This window comes from Phalangium opilio, unplaced genomic scaffold, assembly GCF_054372755.1.
Source record: "Phalangium opilio isolate 3A_F unplaced genomic scaffold, DU_Popi_V2 ptg000032l_1, whole genome shotgun sequence".
NCBI lineage: Eukaryota > Metazoa > Arthropoda > Arachnida > Opiliones > Phalangiidae > Phalangium > Phalangium opilio.
In genome coordinates, this window is record NW_028324159.1 from 5,077,202 (window position 1) to 5,096,467 (window position 19,266).

Consider the following 19,266-nt stretch of genomic DNA (forward strand, 5'->3'; position numbering starts at 1 on the left):
TAAATAAAACTAATTACTGGGTTGAACTATGAGTTGACCATGTTTCAGTTACATACATGGTGCGTTGGTCTAGGGGTATGATACTCGCATAGGGTGCGAGTGGTCCCGGGTTCAAATCCCGGACGGACCCGACTTTTTGCAGAAATAATCTAGTGACTCTTTAAATGCTGCTGATTACAGGGTTGGACTATGAGTTGACCATGTTTCAGTTTCATTCATAGTCCGTTGGTCAAGGGGGTATGGTACTCGCTTTGGGTGCGAGTGGTCCCGGGTTCAAATCCCAAACGGACCCGAATTTTTGCAGAAGCATTTTAGTGACTATTTAAATGCAACTATATACAGGGTTGGACTATGAGTTGACCATGTTTCAGTTACGTACATGGTCTGTTGGTCTAGGGGTATGATACTCGCTTTGGGTGCGAGTGGTCCTGGGTTCAAATCCCGGACGGACGCAAGTTTTCGATAAAGTAATCTAGTGACTATTTTAATGCAACTTATTACAGGGTTGGTCTATGAGTTGACCATGTTTCATTTACATACATGGTCAGTTGTTCTAGGGGTATGATACTCGCTTAGGGTGCGAGTGGTCCCGGGTTCAATTCCCGGACGGACCCGACTTTTTGCAGAAATAATCTAGTGACTATTTAAATGCAACTGATTACAGGGTTGGACTATGAGTTGACCATGTTTCAGTTACATACATGGTCCGTTGGTCTAGGGGTATGATACTCGCTTTGGGTGCGAGTGGTCCCGGGTTCAAATCCCGGACGGACCCAACTTTTCGATAAAGAAATCTAGTGACTATTTTAATGCAACTGATTACAGGGTTGGTCTATGAGTTGACCATGTTTCAGTTACATACATGGTCAGTTGATCTAGGGGTATGATAATCGCTTAGGGTGCGAGTGGTCCCGGGTTCAATTCCCGGACGGACTCGACTTTTTGCAGAAATAATCTAGTGACTATTTAAATGCAACTGATTACAGGGTTGGACTATGAGTTGACCATGTGTCAGTTACATACATGGTCCGTTGGTCTAGGGGTATGATACTCGCTTACGGTGCGAGTGGTCCCGGGTTCAAATCCTGGACGGACCCGACTTTTCGATGAAATAATGTAGTGACTCTTTAAATACAACTGATTACTGGGTTGAACTATGAGTTGACCATGTTTCAGTTACATACACGGTCCGTTGGTCTAGGGGTATGATACTCGCATAGGGTGCGAGTGGTCCCGGGTTCAAATCCCGGACGGACCCGACTTTTTGCAGAAATAATCTAGTGACTCTTTAAATGCTGCTGATTACAGGGTTGGACTATGAGTTGACCATGTTTCAGTTTCATTCATAGTCCGTTGGTCAAGGGGGTATGGTACTCGCTTTGGGTGCGAGTGGTCCCGGGTTCAAATCCCAAACGGACCGTAATTTTTGCAGAAGCATTTTAGTGACTATTTAAATGCAACTATATACAGGGTAGGGCTATGAGTTGAGCATGTCTCTGATACAGACATGGTCTTTTGGTCTAGGGGTATAATACTCGCATAAGGTGCGAGTGGTCCCGGGTTCAAATCCCGGACGAAACCGAACTTTGCAGAAGTATTTTAGTGACAATTTAAATGCAACTGATTACAGGGTTGGACTATGAGTTGACCATGTTTCAGTTACGTACATGGTCTGTTGGTCTAGGGGTATGATTCTCGCTTTGGGTGCAAGCGGTCCCGGGTTCAAATCCCGGACGGATTCAACTTTTCGATAAAGTAATCTAGTGACTATTTTAATGCAAAGGATTACAGGGTTGGTCTATGATTTGACCATGTTTCATTTACATATATGGTCCGCTGGTCTAGGGGTATGATACTCGCTTACGGTGCGAGTGGTCCCGGGTTCAAATCCCGGACGGACCCGACTTTTCGATGAAGTAATGTAGTGACTCTTTAAATACAACCAAGAGCCTATAGTTTAAAAAGAGTCTGTCTCAAACGCTTTTTCGTACCTTCTACCATAGGTTTCTTGAAAACTAGCATCTTCGCTATCTACCCCCTTACCCCCTATATAAGCTAGCCAATCAAATAAGGGGAAACAGATATTGATTTTTTTTGGAAAAGTAGTACCTCGACATCAGCGACGCCTGTAGAATCTTTGTCAAGCTCAAGAAAAATCGTCTGCTTTATTATTTGGGTCTTTGGAAGCGGCTGTAGGATGAAGCGCTTAGTTTCGAATCCTAGGCCACAGCCGGTACACACTTATTTTAATGAAATCAACAAAAACATGAAGGAACGAATTTATTTTACTAAAATCCTAAAAAAAACATCATATTCCTAGAAAGACCGAAGTTTAGCGTAAGTTTTGCTGTAGGCTGCGGTAGCTGGAAATCCGCAGCCGCGCCGGCACACCTTCTTTTCACAACCGGCACGGGAGGGACTCGTTTCCCCGTCGACTCAAGGCGGCGTGCCAAGGCTTAGGAAAAGGCACACTCAAACGCCAAATTTAAATCGTTCAAACTCATTTTTCAAAGTAAAGGAACCAAAAACTAATATTTCTCGCTTATTTTACGCTTCAAGTCGTTCTTGTACTATCCCATCACACCTGTCTTTTCTTTCACAACCTCTTCCTATACTAGCACCCCTATCTCATACACTCCCAGCACACCTGTCTACTTTTTCACAAGCCGGCATCTCCTATCACTCCGGCGAATAACTCTCTCCTTTCCCGGTAAAGTAATCCTTAGCTTAAGTTTTGCGACAGCTGGAAAATCCGCGACGGCACACCTTCTTTTCACAACGGCCTAAACTTGAGCAACCCCTTAGCCGGTACCCATCCCTATGAAAAGGCCAGGCTTCGCGTAAGCGACGCGCTTGTTATGAATGCGCGCCGCGCACACCTACTTTCAGTTTCACAACGGCCACGAACCATAAGCAATTTTAGCTTGGAATACCGAGGCTTAGCAAAATTTTTTGAATTTTGACTTTCCAAACACTATAACTTCCAAAGACCAAAAATCTAAGTATACTAGCAGAACTACTTTTCGCGGCCGAATAACGCATTTTTCAATGTGCTATGGCCCTCAGCTCAAGGGGGGTAGGCACTAAGGGTGATGTTGTTAGTTTTCATGGCGCGCACTAACCGCAGAGAGGCAGACTCTTTTTAAACTATAGGCTCTTGATACAACTGATTACTGGGTTGAACTATGAGTTGACCATGTTTCAGTTACATACACGGTCCGTTGGTCTAGGGGTATGATACTCGCATAGGGTGCGAGTGGTCCTGGGTTCAAATCCCGGACGGACCCGACTTTTCGATGAAGTAATGTAGTGACTATTTTAATGCAACTAATTACAGGATTGGACTATGAGTTGACCATGTTTCACCTGCATACATGGTCCGTTGGTCTAGAGGTATGATACTCGCTTTGGGTGCGAGTGGTCCCGGGTTCAAATCCCGGACGGACCCAACATTTCGATAAAGTAGCCTAGTGACTATTTTAATGCAACTGATTACAGGGTTTGTCTATGAGTAGACCATGTTTCAGTTACGTACATGGTCAGTTGGTCTAGGGGTATGATACTCGCTTAGGGTGCGAGTGGTCCCGAGTTCAAATCCCGGACGGACCCAACTTTTTGCAGAAATAATCTAGAGACTATATAAATGCAACTGATTACAGGGTTGGACTATGAGTTGACCATGTTTGAATTACATACGTGGTCCGTTGGTCTAGGGGTATGATACTCGCTTTGGGTGCGAGTGGTCCCGGGTTCAAATCCCGGACGGACCCAACTTTTCGATAAAGTAATCTAGTGACTATTTTAATGCAACTGATTACAGGGTTGGTCTATGAGTTGACCATGTTTCAGTTACATACATGGTCAGTTGTTCTAGGGGTATGATACCCGCTTAGGGTGCGAGTGGTCCCGGGTTCAATTCCCGGACGGACCCGACTTTTTGCAGAAATAATCTAGTGACTATTTAAATGCAACTGATTACAGGGTTGGACTATGAGTTGACCATGTGTCAGACACATACGTGGTCCGTTGGTCTAGGGGTATGATACTCGCTTACGGTGCGAGTGGTCCCGGGTTCAAATCCCGGACGGACCCGACTTTTCGATGAAGTAATGTAGTGACTCTTTAAATACAACTGATTACTGGGTTGAACTATGAGTTGACCATGTTTCAGTTACATACACGGTCCGTTGGTCTAGGGGTATGATACTTGCATAGGGTGCGAGTGGTCCTGGGTTCAAATCCCGGACGGACCCGACTTTTCGATGAAGTAATGTAGTGACTATTTTAATGCAACTAATTACAGGATTGGACTATGAGTTGACCATGTTTCACCTGCATACATGGTCCGTTGGTCTAGAGGTATGATACTCGCTTTGGGTGCGAGTGGTCCCGGGTTCAAATCCCGGACGGACCCAACATTTCGATAAAGTAGCCTAGTGACTATTTTAATGCAACTGATTACAGGGTTTGTCTATGAGTAGACCATGTTTCAGTTACGTACATGGTCAGTTGGTCTAGGGGTATGATACTCGCTTAGGGTGCGAGTGGTCCCGAGTTCAAATCCCGGACGGACCCAACTTTTTGCAGAAATAATCTAGAGACTATATAAATGCAACTGATTACAGGGTTGGACTATGAGTTGACCATGTTTGAATTACATACGTGGTCCGTTGGTCTAGGGGTATGATACTCGCTTTGGGTGCGAGTGGTCCCGGGTTCAAATCCCGGACGGACCCAACTTTTCGATAAAGTAATCTAGTGACTATTTTAATGCAACTGATTACAGGGTTGGTCTATGAGTTGACCATGTTTCAGTTACATACATGGTCAGTTGTTCTAGGGGTATGATACCCGCTTAGGGTGCGAGTGGTCCCGGGTTCATTTCCCGGACGGACCCGACTTTTTGCAGAAATAATCTAGTGACTATTTAAATGCAACTGATTACAGGGTTGGACTATGAGTTGACCATGTGTCAGACACATACATGGTCCGTTGGTCTAGGGGTATGATACTCGCTTACGGTGCGAGTGGTCCCGGGTTCAAATCCCGGACGGACCCGACTTTTCGATGAAGTAATGTAGTGACTCTTTAAATACAACTGATTACTGGGTTGAACTATGAGTTGACCATGTTTCAGTTACATACACGGTCCGTTGGTCTAGGGGTATGATACTCGTATAGGGTGCGAGTGGTCCCGGGTTCAAATCCCGGACGGACCCGACTTTTCGATGAAGTAATGTAGTGACTATTTTAATGCAACTAATTACAGGATTGGACTATGAGTTGACCATGTTTCGCCTACATACATGGTCCGTTGGTCTAGGGGTATGATACTCGCTTTGGGTGCGAGTGGTCCCGGGTTCAAATCACGGACGGACCCATCATTTCGATAAAGTAACCTAGTGGCTATCTTAATGCAACTGATTACAGGGTTGGTCTATGAGTTGACCATGTTTCAGTTACATACATGGTCAGTTGGTCTAGGGGTATGATACTCGCTTAGGGTGCGAGTGGTCCCGAGTTCAAATCCCGGACGGACCCAACTTTTTGCAGAAATAATCTAGAGACTATTTAAATGCAACTGATTACTGGGTTGAACTATGAGTTGACCATGTTTTAGTTACCTACATGGTCAGTTGTTCTAGGGGTATGATACTCGCTTAGGGTGCGAGTGGTCCCGGGTTCAAATCCCGGACGGACCCAACCTTTTGCAGAATTAGTCTAGTGACTATTTAAATGCAACTGATTACAGGGTTGGACTATGAGTTGACCATGTTTCAGTTGCATTCATAGTCCGTTGGTCAAGGGGTATGATACTCGCTTAGGGTGCGAGTGGTCCCGGGTTCAAATCCCGGACGGACCCAACTTTTTGCAGAAATAATCTAGAGACTATTTAAATGCAACTGATTACAGGGTTGGACTATGAGTTGACCATGTTTGAGTTACATACATGGTCCGTTGGTCTAGGGGTATGATACTCGCTTTGGGTGCGAGTGGTCCCGGGTTCAAATCCCGGACGGACCCAACTTTTCGATAAAGTAATCTAGTGACTTTTTAATGCAACTGATTACAGGGTTGGTCTATGAGTTGACCATGTATCAGTTACGTACATGGTCAGTTGTTCTAGGGGTATGATACTCGCTTAGGGTGCGAGTGGTCCCGGGTTCAAATCCTGGACGGACCCGACTTTTTGCAGAAATAATCTAGTGACTATTTAAATGAAACTGATTACAGGGTTGGACTATGAGTTGACCATGTTTCAGTTGCATTCATAGTCCGTTGGTCAAGGGGTATGATACTCGCTTAGGGTGCGAGTGGTCCTGGGTTCAAATCCTGGACGGACCAAACTTTTCGATAAAGTAAGGTTGTGACAATTTTAATGCAACTGATTACAGGGTTGGACTATGAGTTGACCATGTTTCAATTACATACATGGTTCGTTGATCTAGGGGTATGATTCTCGCTTTGGGTGCGAGTGGTCCCGGGTTCAAATCCCGGACGGACCCAACTTTTCGATAAAGTAATCTAGTGACTATTTTAATGCAAAGGATTACAGGGTTGGTCTATGATTTGACCATGTTTCGTTTGCATACATGGTCCGCTTGTCTACGGGTATGATACTCGCTTACGGTGCGAGTGGTCCCGGGTTCAAATCCCGGACGGACCCGACTTTTCGATGAAGTAATGTAGTGACTCTTTAAATACAACTGATTACTGGGTTGAACTATAAGTTGACCATGTTTCAGTTACATACATGGTCAGTTGTTCTAGGGGTATGATACTCGCTTACGGTGCGAGTGGTCCCGGGTTCAAATCCCGGACGGACCCGACTTTTTGCAGAAATAATCTAGTGACTATTTAAATGCAACTGATTACAGGGTTGGACTATGAGTTGACCATGTTTCAGTTACGTACCTGGTCCGTTGGTCTAGGGGTATGATACTCGCTTACGGTGCGAGTGGTCCCGGGTTCAAATCCCGGACGGATCCGACTTTTCGATGAAGTAATGTAGTGACTCTTTAAATACAACTGATTACTTGGTTGAACTATTAGTTGACCATGTTTCAGTTACATACACGGTCCGTTGGTCTAGGGGTATGATACTCGCATAGGGTGCGAGTGGTCCCGGGTTCAAATCCTGGACGGACCCGACTTTTCGATGAAGTAATGTAGTGACTATTTTAATGCAACTAATTACAGGATTGGACTATGAGTTGACCATGTTTCACCAACATTCATGGTCCGTTGGTCTAGGGGTATGATATTCGCTTTGGGTGCGAGTGGTGCCGGGTTCAAATCACGGACGAACCCAACATTTCGATAAAGTAACCTAGTGACTATTTTAATGCAACTTATTACAGGGTTGGTCTATGAGTTGACCATGTTTCAGTTACATACATGGTCAGTTGGTCTAGGGGTATGATACACGCTTAGGGTGCGAGTGGTCCCGAGTTCAAATCCCGGACGGACCCAACTTTTTGCAGAAATAATCTAGAGACTATTTAAATGCAACTGATTACAGGGTTGGACTATGAGTTGACCATGTTTCAGTTGCATTCATAGTCCGTTGGTCAAGGGGTATGATACTCGCTTAGGGTGCGAGTGGTCCCGGGTTCAAATCCTGGACGGACCAAACTTTTCGATAAAGTAAGGTTGTGACAATTTTAATGCAACTGATTACAGGGTTGGACTATGAGTTGACCATGTTTCAATTACATACATGGTCCGTTGATCTAGGGGTATGATTCTCGCTTTGGGTGCGAGTGGTCCCGGGTTCAAATTCTGGATGGACCAAACTTTTCGATAAAGTAATGTAGTGACTATTTTAATGCAACTGATTACAGGGTTAAACTATGAGTTGACCATGTTTCCGTTACATACATGGTCCGTTGGTCTAGGGGTATGATACTCGCTTAGGGTGCGAGTGGTCCCGGGATCAAATTTCGGACGGTCCCAACTTTTTGCAGAAATAATCTAGTGACTCTTTAAATGCTACTGATTACAGGGTTGGACTATGAGTTGACCATGTTTCAGTTTCATTTATAGTCAGTTGGTCAACGGGGTATGATACTCGCTTACGGTGCGAGTGGTCCCGGGTTCAAATCCCGCACGGACCCGAATTTTTGCAGAAGCAATTTAGTGACTATTTAAATGCAACTATATACAGGGTAGGGCTATGAGTTGAGCATGTCTCTGATACAGACATGGTCTTTTGGTCTAGGGGTATGATTCTCGCTTAGGGTGCACGCGGTCCCGGGTTCAAATCCCGGACGGACCCAACTTTTCGATAAAGTAATCTAGTGACTATTTTAATGCAAAGGATTACAGGGTTGGTCTATGATTTGACCATGTTTCATTTGCATACATGGTCCGCTGGTCTACGGGTATGATACTCGCTTACGGTGCGAGTGGTCCCGGGTTCAAATCCCGGACGGACCCGACTTTTCAATGAAGTAAGGTAGTGACTCTTTAAATTCAACTGATTACTGGGTTGAACTATGAGTTGACCATGTTTCAGTTACATACACGGTCCGTTGGTCTAGGGGTATGATACTCGCATAGGGTGCGAGTGGTCCCGGGTTCAAATCCCGGACGGACCCAACTTTTTGATAAAGTAATCTAGTGACTATTTGAATGCAACTGATTACAGGGTTGGTCTATGAGTTGACCATGTTTCAGTTAAATACATGTTCAGTTGTTCTAGGGGTATGATACTCGCATAAGGTGCGAGTGGTCCCGGGTTCAAATCCCGGACGAAACCGAACTTTGCAGGAGTATTTTAGTGACTATTTAAATGCAACTGATTACAGGGTTGGACTATGAGTTGACCATGTTTCAGTTACGTACCTGGTCCGTTGGTCTAGGGGTATGATTCTCGCTTAGGGTGCAAGCGGTCCCGGGTTCAAATCCCGGACGGACCCAACTTTTCGATAAAGTAATCTTGTGACTATTTTAATGCAAAGGATTACAGGGTTGGTCTATGATTTGACCATGTTTCCGTTACATACATGGTCAGTTGGTCTAGGGGTATGATACACGCTTAGGGTGCGAGTGGTCCCGAGTTCAAATCCCGGACGGACCCAACTTTTTGCAGAAATAATCTAGAGACTATTTAAATGCAACTGATTACAGGGTTGGACTATGAGTTGACCATGTTTCAGTTGCATTCATAGTCCGTTGGTCAATGGGTATGATACTCGCTTAGGGTGCGAGTGGTCCCGGGTTCAAATCCTGGACGGACCAAACTTTTCGATAAAGTAAGGTTGTGACAATTTTAATGCAACTGATTACAGGGTTGGACTATGAGTTGACCATGTTTCAATTACATACATGGTCCGTTGATCTAGGGGTATGATTCTCGCTTTGGGTGCGAGTGGTCCCGGGTTCAAATTCTGGATGGACCCAACTTTTCGATAAAGTAATGTAGTGACTATTTTAATGCAACTGATTACAGGGTTAAACTATGAGTTGACCATGTTTCCGTTACATACATGGTCCGTTGGTCTAGGGGTATGATACTCGCTTAGGGTGCGAGTGGTCCCGGGATCAAATTTCGGACGGTCCCAACTTTTTGCAGAAATAATCTAGTGACTCTTTAAATGCTACTGATTACAGGGTTGGACTATGAGTTGACCATGTTTCAGTTGCATTCATAGTCCGTTGGTCAAGGGGTATGATACTCGCTTAGGGTGCGAGTGGTCCCGGGTTCAAATCCCGGACGGACCCGACTTTTCGATGAAGTAATGTAGTGACTCTTTAAATACAACTGATTACTGGGTTGAACTATAAGTTGACCATGTTTCAGATACATACACGGTCCGTTGGTCTAGGGGTATGATACTCGCATAGGGTGCGAGTGGTCCCGGGTTCCAATCCCGGACGGACCCAACTTTTCGATAAAGTAATCTAGCGACTATTTGAATGCAACTGACTACAGGGTTGGTCTATGAGTTGACCATGTTTCAGTTACATACATGGTCAGTTGTTCTAGGGGTATGATACTCGCTTACGGTGCGAGTGGTCCCGGGTTCAAATCCCGGACGGACCCGACTTTTTGCAGAAATAATCTAGTGACTATTTAAATGCAACTGATTACAGGGTTGGACTATGAGTTGACCATGTTTCAGTTACGTACCTGGTCCGTTGGTCTAGGGGTATGATACTCGCTTACGGTGCGAGTGGTCCCGGGTTCAAATCCCGGACGGATCCGACTTTTCGATGAAGTAATGTAGTGACTCTTTAAATACAACTGATTACTGGGTTGAACTATAAGTTGACCATGTTTCAGATACATACACGGTCCGTTGGTCTAGGGGTATGATACTCGCATAGGGTGCGAGTGGTCCCGGGTTCCAATCCCGGACGGACCCAACTTTTCGATAAAGTAATCTAGTGACTATTTTAATGCAACTTATTACAGGGTTGGTCTATGAGTTGACCATGTTTCAGTTACATACATGGTCAGTTGGTCTAGGGGTATGATACACGCTTAGGGTGCGAGTGGTCCCGAGTTCAAATCCCGGACGGACCCAACTTTTTGCAGAAATAATCTAGAGACTATTTAAATGCAATTGATTACAGGGTTGGACTATGAGTTGACCATGTTTCAGTTGCATTCATAGTCCGTTGGTCAAGGGGTATGATACTCGCTTAGGGTGCGAGTGGTCCCGGGTTCAAATCCTGGACGGACCAAACTTTTCGATAAAGTAAGGTTGTGACAATTTTAATGCAACTGATTACAGGGTTGGACTATGAGTTGACCATGTTTCAATTACATACATGGTCCGTTGATCTAGGGGTATGATTCTCGCTTTGGGTGCGAGTGGTCCCGGGATCAAATTTCGGACGGTCCCAACTTTTTGCAGAAATAATCTAGTGACTCTTTAAATGCTACTGATTACAGGGTTGGACTATGAGTTGACCATGTTTCAGTTTCATTCATAGTCCGTTGGTCAACGGGGTATGATAGTCGCTTACGGTGCGAGTGGTCCCGGGTTCAAATCCCGCACGGACCCGAATTTTTGCAGAAGCAATTTAGTGACTATTTAAATGCAACTATATACAGGGTAGGGCTATGAGTTGAGCATGTCTCTGATACAGACATGGTCTTTTGGTCTAGGGGTATGATTCTCGCTTAGGGTGCAAGCGGTCCCGGGTTCAAATCCCGGACGGACCCAACTTTTCGATAAAGTAATCTAGTGACTATTTTAATGCAAAGGATTACAGGGTTGGTCTATGATTTGACCATGTTTCAGTTACATACATGGTCAGTTGTTCTAGGGGTATGATACTCGCTTACGGTGCGAGTGGTCCCGGGTTCAAATCCCGGACGGACCCGACTTTTTGCAGAAATAATCTAGTGACTATTTAAATGCAACTGATTACAGGGTTGGACTATGAGTTGACCATGTTTCAGTTACGTACCTGGTCCGTTGGTCTAGGGGTATGATACTCGCTTACGGTGCGAGTGGTCCCGGGTTCAAATCCCGGACGGATCCGACTTTTCGATAAAGTAATCTTGTGACTATTTTAATGCAAAGGATTACAGGGTTGGTCTATGATTTGACCATGTTTCATTTGCATACATGGTCCGCTGGTCTACGGGTATGATACTCGCTTACGGTGCGAGTGGTCCTGGGTTCAAATCCCGGACGGACCCGACTTTTCGATGAAGTAATGTAGTGACTCTTTAAATACAACTGATTACTGGGTTGAACTATAAGTTGACCATGTTTCAGTTACATACACGGTCCGTTGGTCTAGGGGTATGATACTCGCATAGGGTGCGAGTGGTCCCGGGTTCAAATCCCGGACGGAGCCAACTTTTTGCAGAAATAATCTAGTGACTATTTGAATGCAACTGATTACAGGGTTGGTCTATGAGTTGACCATGTTTCAGTTACATACAAGGTCAGTTGTTCTAGGGGTATGATACTCGCTTAGGGTGCGAGTGGTCCCGGGTTCAAATGCCGGACGGACCCGACTTTTTGCAGAAATAATCTAGTGACTATTTAAATGCAACTGATTACAGGGTTGGACTATGAGTTGACCATGTGTCAGTTACATACATGGTCCGTTGGTCTAGGGGTATGATACTCGCTTACGGTGCGAGTGGTCCCGGGTTCAAATCCCGGACGGATCCGACTTTTCGATGAAGTAATGTAGTGACTCTTTAAATACAACTGATTACTTGGTTGAACTATGAGTTGACCATGTTTCAGTTACATACACGGTCCGTTGGTCTAGGGGTATGATACTCGCATAGGGTGTCTGAGTGGTCCCGGGTTCAAATCCCGGACGGACCCGACTTTTCGATGAAGTAATGTAGTGACTATTTTAATGCAACTAATTACAGGATTGGACTATGAGTTGACCATGTTTCACCAACATTCATGGTCCGTTGGTCTAGGGGCATGATATTCGCTTTGGGTGCGAGTGGTGCCGGGTTCAAATCACGGACGAACCCAACATTTCGATAAAGTAACCTAGTGACTATTTTAATGCAACTTATTACAGGGTTGGTCTATGAGTTGACCATGTTTCAGTTACATACATGGTCAGTTGGTCTAGGGGTATGATACACGCTTAGGGTGCGAGTGGTCCCGAGTTCAAATCCCGGACGGACCCAACTTTTTGCAGAAATAATCTAGAGACTATTTAAATGCAACTGATTACAGGGTTAGACTATGAGTGACCATGTTTGAGTTACATACATGGTCCGTTGGTCTAGGGGTATGATACTCGCTTTGGGTGCGAGTGGTCCCGGGTTCAAATCCCGGACGGACCCAACTTTTCGATAAAGTAATCTAGTGACTATTTTAATGCAACTGATTACAGGGTTGGTCTATGAGTTGACCATGTTTCAGTTACGTACATGGTCAGTTGTTCTAGGGGTATGATACTCGCTTAGGGTGCGAGTGGTTCCGGGTTCAAATCCCGGACGGATCCGACTTTTCGATGAAGTAATGTAGTGACTCTTTAAATACAACTGATTACTTGGTTGAACTATGAGTTGACCATGTTTCAGTTACATACACGGTCCGTTGGTCTAGGGGTATGATACTCGCATAGGGTGTCTGAGTGGTCCCGGGTTCAAATCCCGGACGGACCCGACTTTTCGATGAAGTAATGTAGTGACTATTTTAATGCAACTAATTACAGGATTGGACTATGAGTTGACCATGTTTCACCAACATTCATGGTCCGTTGGTCTAGGGGCATGATATTCGCTTTGGGTGCGAGTGGTGCCGGGTTCAAATCACGGACGAACCCAACATTTCGATAAAGTAACCTAGTGACTATTTTAATGCAACTTATTACAGGGTTGGTCTATGAGTTGACCATGTTTCAGTTACATACATGGTCAGTTGGTCTAGGGGTATGATACACGCTTAGGGTGCGAGTGGTCCCGAGTTCAAATCCCGGACGGACCCAACTTTTTGCAGAAATAATCTAGAGACTATTTAAATGCAACTGATTACAGGGTTAGACTATGAGTGACCATGTTTGTGTTACATACATGGTCCGTTGGTCTAGGGGTATGATACTCGCTTTGGGTGCGAGTGGTCCCGGGTTCAAATCCCGGACGGACCCAACTTTTCGATAAAGTAATCTAGTGACTATTTTAATGCAACTGATTACAGGGTTGGTCTATGAGTTGACCATGTTTCAGTTACGTACATGGTCAGTTGTTCTAGGGGTATGATACTCGCTTAGGGTGCGAGTGGTTCCGGGTTCAAATCCCGGACGGACCCGACTTTTTGCAGAAATAATCTAGTGACTATTTAAATGCAACTGATTACAGGGTTGGACTATGAGTTGACCATGTTTCAGTAACATACACGGTCCGTCTGTCTAGGGGTATGATACTCGCATAGGGTGCGAGTGGTCCCGGGTTCAAATCCCGGACAGACCCGACTTTTCGATGAAGTAATGTAGTGACTATTTTAATGCAACTAATTACAGGATTGGACTATGAGTTGACCATGTTTCACCAACATACATGGTCCGTTGGTCTAGGGGTATGATATTCGCTTTGGGTGCGAGTGGTCCCGGGTTCAAATCACGGACGGACCCAACATTTCGATAGAGTAACCTAGTGACTATTTTAATGCAACTGATTACAGGGTTGGTCTATGAGTTGACCATGTTTCAGTTACATACATGGTCAGATTGTCTACGGGTATGATACTCGCTTACGGTGCGAGTGGTCCCGGGTTCAAATCCCGGACGGACCCGACTTTTCGATGAAGTAATGTAGTGACTCTTTAAATACAACTGATTACTGGGTTGAACTATAAGTTGACCATGTTTCAGTTACATACACGGTCCGTTGGTCTAGGGGTATGATACTCGCATAGGGTGCGAGTGGTCCCGGGTTCAAATCCCGGACGGACCCAACTTTTCGATAAAGTAATCTAGCGACTATTTGAATGCAACTGACTACAGGGTTGGTCTATGAGTTGACCATGTTTCAGTTACATACATGGTCAGCTGTTCTAGGGGTATGATACTCGCTTACGGTGCGAGTGGTCCCGGGTTCAAATCCCGGACGGACCCGACTTTTTGCAGAAATAATCTAGTGACTATTTAAATGCAACTGATTACAGGGTTGGACTATGAGTTGACCATGTTTCAGTTACGTACCTGGTCCGTTGGTCTAGGGGTATGATACTCGCTTACGGTGCGAGTGGTCCCGGGTTCAAATCCCGGACGGATCCGACTTTTCGATGAAGTAATGTAGTGACTCTTTAAATACAACTGATTACTTGGTTGAACTATTAGTTGACCATGTTTCAGTTACATACACGGTCCGTTGGTCTAGGGGTATGATACTCGCATAGGGTGCGAGTGGTCCCGGGTTCAAATCCCGGACGGACCCGACTTTTCGATGAAGTAATGTAGTGACTATTTTAATGCAACTAATTACAGGATTGGACTATGAGTTGACCATGTTTCACCAACATTCATGGTCCGTTGGTCTAGGGGTATGATATTCGCTTTGGGTGCGAGTGGTGCCGGGTTCAAATCACGGACGAACCCAACATTTTGCAGAAATAATCTAGAGACTATTTAAATGCAACTGATTACAGGGTTGGACTATGAGTTGACCATGTTTCAGTTGCATTCATAGTCCGTTGGTCAAGGGGTATGATACTCGCTTAGGGTGCGAGTGGTCCCGGGTTCAAATCCTGGACGGACCAAACTTTTCGATAAAGTAAGGTTGTGACAATTTTAATGCAACTGATTACAGGGTTGGACTATGAGTTGACCATGTTTCAATTACATACATGGTCCGTTGATCTAGGGGTATGATTCTCGCTTTGGGTGCGAGTGGTCCCGGGTTCAAATTCTGGATGGACCCAACTTTTCGATAAAGTAATGTAGTGACTATTTTAATGCAACTGATTACAGGGTTAAACTATGAGTTGACCATGTTTCCGTTACATACATGGTCCGTTGGTCTAGGGGTATGATACTCGCTTAGGGTGCGAGTGGTCCCGGGATCAAATTTCGGACGGTCCCAACTTTTTGCAGAAATAATCTAGTGACTCTTTAAATGCTACTGATTACAGGGTTGGACTATGAGTTGACCATGTTTCAGTTTCATTCATAGTCAGTTGGTCAACGGGGTATGATACTCGCTTACGGTGCGAGTGGTCTTGGGTTCAAATCCCGCACGGACCCGAATTTTTGCAGAAGCAATTTAGTGACTATTTAAATGCAACTATATACAGGGTAGGGCTATGAGTTGAGCATGTCTCTGATACAGACATGGTCTTTTGGTCTAGGGGTATGATTCTCGCTTAGGGTGCACGCGGTCCCGGGTTCAAATCCCGGACGGACCCAACTTTTCGATAAAGTAATCTAGTGACTATTTTAATGCAAAGGATTACAGGGTTGGTCTATGATTTGACCATGTTTCATTTGCATACATGGTCCGCTGGTCTACGGGTATGATACTCGCTTACGGTGCGAGTGGTCCCGGGTTCAAATCCCGGACGGACCCGACTCTTCAATGAAGTAATGTAGTGACTCTTTAAATTCAACTGATTACTGGGTTGAACTATGAGTTGACCATGTTTCAGTTACATACACGGTCCGTTGGTCTAGGGGTATGATACTCGCATAGGGTGCGAGTGGTCCCGGGTTCAAATCCCGGACGGACCCAACTTTTTGATAAAGTAATCTAGTGACTATTTGAATGCAACTGATTACAGGGTTGGTCTATGAGTTGACCATGTTTCAGTTAAATACATGTTCAGTTGTTCTAGGGGTATGATACTCGCATAAGGTGCGAGTGGTCCCGGGTTCAAATCCCGGACGAAACCGAACTTTGCAGAAGTATTTTAGTGACTATTTAAATGCAACTGATTACAGGGTTGGACTATGAGTTGACCATGTTTCAGTTACGTACCTGGTCCGTTAGTCTAGGGGTATGATTCTCGCTTAGGGTGCAAGCGGTCCCGGGTTCAAATCCCGGACGGACCCAACTTTTTGCAGAAATAATCTAGAGACTATTTAAATGCAACTGATTACAGGGTTGGACTATGAGTTGACCATGTTTCAGTTGCATTCATAGTCCGTTGGTCAATGGGTATGATACTCGCTTAGGGTGCGAGTGGTCCCGGGTTCAAATCCTGGACGGACCAAACTTTTCGATAAAGTAAGGTTGTGACAATTTTAATGCAACTGATTACAGGGTTGGACTATGAGTTGACCATGTTTCAATTACATACATGGTCCGTTGATCTAGGGGTATGATTCTCGCTTAGGGTGCGAGTGGTCCCGGGTTCAAATTCTGGATGGACCCAACTTTTCGATAAAGTAATGTAGTGACTATTTTAATGCAACTGATTACAGGGTTAAACTATGAGTTGACCATGTTTCCGTTACATACATGGTCCGTTGGTCTAGGGGTATGATACTCGCTTAGGGTGCGAGTGGTCCCGGGATCAAATTTCGGACGGTCCCAACTTTTTGCAGAAATAATCTAGTGACTCTTTAAATGCTACTGATTACAGGGTTGGACTATGAGTTGACCATGTTTCAGTTGCATTCATAGTCCGTTGGTCAAGGGGTATGATACTCGCTTAGGGTGCGAGTGGTCCCGGGTTCAAATCCCGGACGGACCCAACTTTTCGATAAAGTAATCTAGCGACTATTTGAATGCAACTGACTACAGGGTTGGTCTATGAGTTGACCATGTTTCAGTTACATACATGGTCAGTTGTTCTAGGGGTATGATACTCGCTTACGGTGCGAGTGGTCCCGGGTTCAAATCCCGGACGGATCCGACTTTTCGATGAAGTAATGTAGTGACTCTTTAAATACAACTGATTACTTGGTTGAACTATTAGTTGACCATGTTTCAGTTACATACACGGTCCGTTGGTCTAGGGGTATGATACTCGCATAGGGTGCGAGTGGTCCCGGGTTCAAATCCCGGACGGACCCGACTTTTCGATGAAGTAATGTAGTGACTATTTTAATGCAACTAATTACAGGATTGGACTATGAGTTGACCATGTTTCACCAACATTCATGGTCCGTTGGTCTAGGGGTATGATATTCGCTTTGGGTGCGAGTGGTGCCGGGTTTAAATCACGGACTAACCCAACATTTCGATAAAGTAACCTAGTGACTATTTTAATGCAACTTATTACAGGGTTGGTCTATGAGTTGACCATGTTTCAGTTACATACATGGTCAGTTGGTCTAGGGGTATGATACACGCTTAGGGTGCGAGTGGTCCCGAGTTCAAATCCCGGACGGACCCAACTTTTTGCAGAAATAATCTAGAGACTATTTAAATGCAATTGATTACAGGGTTGGACTATGAGTTGACCATGTTTCAGTTGCATTCATAGTCCGTTGGTCAAGGGGTATGATACTCGCTTAGGGTGCGAGTGGTCCCGGGTTCAAATCCTGGACGGACCAAACTTTTCGATAAAGTAAGGTTGTGACAATTTTAATGCAACTGATTACAGGGTTGGACTATGAGTTGACCATGTTTCAATTACATACATGGTCCGTTGATCTAGGGGTATGTTTCTCGCTTTGGGTGCGAGTGGTCCCGGGTTCAAATTCTGGATGGACCCAACTTTTCGATAAAGTAGTGTAGTGACTATTTTAATGCAACTGATTACAGGGTTAAACTATGAGTTGACCATGTTTCCGTTACATACATGGTCCGTTGGTCTAGGGGTATGATACTCGCTTAGGGTGCGAGTGGTCCCGGGATCAAATTTCGGACGGTCCCAACTTTTTGCAGAAATAATCTAGTGACTCTTTAAATGCTACTGATTACAGGGTTGGACTATGAGTTGACCATGTTTCAGTTTCATTCATAGTCCGTTGGTCAACGGGGTATGATACTCGCTTACGGTGCGAGTGGTCCCGGGTTCAAATCCCGCACGGACCCGAATTTTTGCAGAAGCAATTTAGTGACTATTTAAATGCAACTATATACAGGGTAGGGCTATGAGTTGAGCATGTCTCTGATACAGACATGGTCTTTTGGTCTAGGGGTATGATTCTCGCTTAGGGTGCGAGTGGTCCCGGGTTCAAATCCCGAACGGACCCAACTTTTCGATAAAGTAATCTAGTGACTATTTTAATGCAAAGGATTACAGGGTTGGTCTATGATTTGACCATGTTTCATTTGCATACATGGTCCGCTGGTCTACGGGTATGATACTCGCTTACGGTGCGAGTGGTCCCGGGTTCAAATCCCGGACGGACCCGACTTTTCAATGAAGTAATGTAGTGACTCTTTAAATTCAACTGATTACTGGGTTGAACTATGAGTTGACCATGTTTCAGTTACATACACGGTCCGTTCGTCTAGGGGTATGATACTCGCATAGGGTGCGAGTGGTCCCGGGTTCAAATCCCGGACGGACCCAACTTTTTGATAAAGTAATCTAGTGACTATTTGAATGCAACTGATTACAGGGTTGGTCTATGAGTTGACCATGTTTCAGTTACATACATGGTCAGTTGTTCTAGGGGTATGATACTCGCTTACGGTGCGAGTGGTCCCGGGTTCAAATCCCGGACGGACCCGACTTTTTGCAGAAATAATCTAGTGACTATTTAAATGCAACTGATTACAGGGTTGGACTATGAGTTGACCATGTTTCAGTTACGTACCTGGTCCGTTGGTCTAGGGGTATGATACTCGCTTACGGTGCGAGTGGTCCCGGGTTCAAATCCCGGACGGATCCGACTTTTCGATAAAGTAATCTTGTGACTATTTTAATG

General features: G+C 44.8%; 33 non-coding genes across 33 annotated transcripts; all 33 read left to right on the forward strand.

Annotated features, from left to right (window-relative positions):
- The first annotated feature begins 703 nt into the window (after positions 1-703).
- TRNAP-UGG (transfer RNA proline (anticodon UGG)) lies at positions 704-775 on the forward strand. Its single transcript has one exon. It is a non-coding gene; the product is annotated as a tRNA-Pro (tRNA).
- Positions 776-1,025: 250 nt separating this feature from the next.
- On the forward strand, positions 1,026-1,097 carry TRNAR-ACG (transfer RNA arginine (anticodon ACG)). The gene has a single exon. It is a non-coding gene; the product is annotated as a tRNA-Arg (tRNA).
- An 89-nt stretch (positions 1,098-1,186) lies between these two features.
- On the forward strand, positions 1,187-1,258 carry TRNAP-AGG (transfer RNA proline (anticodon AGG)). Its single transcript has one exon. It is a non-coding gene; the product is annotated as a tRNA-Pro (tRNA).
- A 572-nt stretch (positions 1,259-1,830) lies between these two features.
- On the forward strand, positions 1,831-1,902 carry TRNAR-ACG (transfer RNA arginine (anticodon ACG)). The gene has a single exon. It is a non-coding gene; the product is annotated as a tRNA-Arg (tRNA).
- A 1,313-nt stretch (positions 1,903-3,215) lies between these two features.
- TRNAP-AGG (transfer RNA proline (anticodon AGG)) lies at positions 3,216-3,287 on the forward strand. The gene has a single exon. It is a non-coding gene; the product is annotated as a tRNA-Pro (tRNA).
- Positions 3,288-3,376: 89 nt separating this feature from the next.
- TRNAP-UGG (transfer RNA proline (anticodon UGG)) lies at positions 3,377-3,448 on the forward strand. The gene has a single exon. It is a non-coding gene; the product is annotated as a tRNA-Pro (tRNA).
- Positions 3,449-3,698: 250 nt separating this feature from the next.
- On the forward strand, positions 3,699-3,770 carry TRNAP-UGG (transfer RNA proline (anticodon UGG)). Its single transcript has one exon. It is a non-coding gene; the product is annotated as a tRNA-Pro (tRNA).
- A 250-nt stretch (positions 3,771-4,020) lies between these two features.
- TRNAR-ACG (transfer RNA arginine (anticodon ACG)) lies at positions 4,021-4,092 on the forward strand. The gene has a single exon. It is a non-coding gene; the product is annotated as a tRNA-Arg (tRNA).
- A 250-nt stretch (positions 4,093-4,342) lies between these two features.
- Positions 4,343-4,414, forward strand: TRNAP-UGG (transfer RNA proline (anticodon UGG)). Its single transcript has one exon. It is a non-coding gene; the product is annotated as a tRNA-Pro (tRNA).
- A 250-nt stretch (positions 4,415-4,664) lies between these two features.
- TRNAP-UGG (transfer RNA proline (anticodon UGG)) lies at positions 4,665-4,736 on the forward strand. The gene has a single exon. It is a non-coding gene; the product is annotated as a tRNA-Pro (tRNA).
- A 250-nt stretch (positions 4,737-4,986) lies between these two features.
- Positions 4,987-5,058, forward strand: TRNAR-ACG (transfer RNA arginine (anticodon ACG)). Its single transcript has one exon. It is a non-coding gene; the product is annotated as a tRNA-Arg (tRNA).
- Positions 5,059-5,147: 89 nt separating this feature from the next.
- TRNAP-AGG (transfer RNA proline (anticodon AGG)) lies at positions 5,148-5,219 on the forward strand. The gene has a single exon. It is a non-coding gene; the product is annotated as a tRNA-Pro (tRNA).
- A 572-nt stretch (positions 5,220-5,791) lies between these two features.
- Positions 5,792-5,863, forward strand: TRNAP-AGG (transfer RNA proline (anticodon AGG)). The gene has a single exon. It is a non-coding gene; the product is annotated as a tRNA-Pro (tRNA).
- Positions 5,864-5,952: 89 nt separating this feature from the next.
- On the forward strand, positions 5,953-6,024 carry TRNAP-UGG (transfer RNA proline (anticodon UGG)). The gene has a single exon. It is a non-coding gene; the product is annotated as a tRNA-Pro (tRNA).
- A 410-nt stretch (positions 6,025-6,434) lies between these two features.
- Positions 6,435-6,506, forward strand: TRNAP-UGG (transfer RNA proline (anticodon UGG)). Its single transcript has one exon. It is a non-coding gene; the product is annotated as a tRNA-Pro (tRNA).
- Positions 6,507-6,917: 411 nt separating this feature from the next.
- Positions 6,918-6,989, forward strand: TRNAR-ACG (transfer RNA arginine (anticodon ACG)). The gene has a single exon. It is a non-coding gene; the product is annotated as a tRNA-Arg (tRNA).
- Positions 6,990-8,528: 1,539 nt separating this feature from the next.
- On the forward strand, positions 8,529-8,600 carry TRNAP-AGG (transfer RNA proline (anticodon AGG)). Its single transcript has one exon. It is a non-coding gene; the product is annotated as a tRNA-Pro (tRNA).
- Positions 8,601-8,849: 249 nt separating this feature from the next.
- TRNAP-AGG (transfer RNA proline (anticodon AGG)) lies at positions 8,850-8,921 on the forward strand. Its single transcript has one exon. It is a non-coding gene; the product is annotated as a tRNA-Pro (tRNA).
- Positions 8,922-9,654: 733 nt separating this feature from the next.
- TRNAP-AGG (transfer RNA proline (anticodon AGG)) lies at positions 9,655-9,726 on the forward strand. Its single transcript has one exon. It is a non-coding gene; the product is annotated as a tRNA-Pro (tRNA).
- Positions 9,727-10,137: 411 nt separating this feature from the next.
- TRNAR-ACG (transfer RNA arginine (anticodon ACG)) lies at positions 10,138-10,209 on the forward strand. The gene has a single exon. It is a non-coding gene; the product is annotated as a tRNA-Arg (tRNA).
- A 1,217-nt stretch (positions 10,210-11,426) lies between these two features.
- TRNAR-ACG (transfer RNA arginine (anticodon ACG)) lies at positions 11,427-11,498 on the forward strand. Its single transcript has one exon. It is a non-coding gene; the product is annotated as a tRNA-Arg (tRNA).
- Positions 11,499-11,748: 250 nt separating this feature from the next.
- TRNAP-AGG (transfer RNA proline (anticodon AGG)) lies at positions 11,749-11,821 on the forward strand. The gene has a single exon. It is a non-coding gene; the product is annotated as a tRNA-Pro (tRNA).
- Positions 11,822-12,070: 249 nt separating this feature from the next.
- Positions 12,071-12,142, forward strand: TRNAR-ACG (transfer RNA arginine (anticodon ACG)). The gene has a single exon. It is a non-coding gene; the product is annotated as a tRNA-Arg (tRNA).
- Positions 12,143-12,715: 573 nt separating this feature from the next.
- On the forward strand, positions 12,716-12,787 carry TRNAP-UGG (transfer RNA proline (anticodon UGG)). Its single transcript has one exon. It is a non-coding gene; the product is annotated as a tRNA-Pro (tRNA).
- Positions 12,788-13,521: 734 nt separating this feature from the next.
- TRNAP-UGG (transfer RNA proline (anticodon UGG)) lies at positions 13,522-13,593 on the forward strand. The gene has a single exon. It is a non-coding gene; the product is annotated as a tRNA-Pro (tRNA).
- Positions 13,594-14,326: 733 nt separating this feature from the next.
- On the forward strand, positions 14,327-14,398 carry TRNAP-AGG (transfer RNA proline (anticodon AGG)). Its single transcript has one exon. It is a non-coding gene; the product is annotated as a tRNA-Pro (tRNA).
- Positions 14,399-14,648: 250 nt separating this feature from the next.
- TRNAR-ACG (transfer RNA arginine (anticodon ACG)) lies at positions 14,649-14,720 on the forward strand. The gene has a single exon. It is a non-coding gene; the product is annotated as a tRNA-Arg (tRNA).
- An 89-nt stretch (positions 14,721-14,809) lies between these two features.
- Positions 14,810-14,881, forward strand: TRNAP-AGG (transfer RNA proline (anticodon AGG)). Its single transcript has one exon. It is a non-coding gene; the product is annotated as a tRNA-Pro (tRNA).
- Positions 14,882-16,098: 1,217 nt separating this feature from the next.
- On the forward strand, positions 16,099-16,170 carry TRNAP-AGG (transfer RNA proline (anticodon AGG)). Its single transcript has one exon. It is a non-coding gene; the product is annotated as a tRNA-Pro (tRNA).
- A 249-nt stretch (positions 16,171-16,419) lies between these two features.
- Positions 16,420-16,491, forward strand: TRNAP-AGG (transfer RNA proline (anticodon AGG)). Its single transcript has one exon. It is a non-coding gene; the product is annotated as a tRNA-Pro (tRNA).
- Positions 16,492-17,063: 572 nt separating this feature from the next.
- Positions 17,064-17,135, forward strand: TRNAP-AGG (transfer RNA proline (anticodon AGG)). The gene has a single exon. It is a non-coding gene; the product is annotated as a tRNA-Pro (tRNA).
- A 250-nt stretch (positions 17,136-17,385) lies between these two features.
- Positions 17,386-17,457, forward strand: TRNAP-AGG (transfer RNA proline (anticodon AGG)). Its single transcript has one exon. It is a non-coding gene; the product is annotated as a tRNA-Pro (tRNA).
- A 1,700-nt stretch (positions 17,458-19,157) lies between these two features.
- TRNAR-ACG (transfer RNA arginine (anticodon ACG)) lies at positions 19,158-19,229 on the forward strand. The gene has a single exon. It is a non-coding gene; the product is annotated as a tRNA-Arg (tRNA).
- Positions 19,230-19,266: the final 37 nt, after the last annotated feature.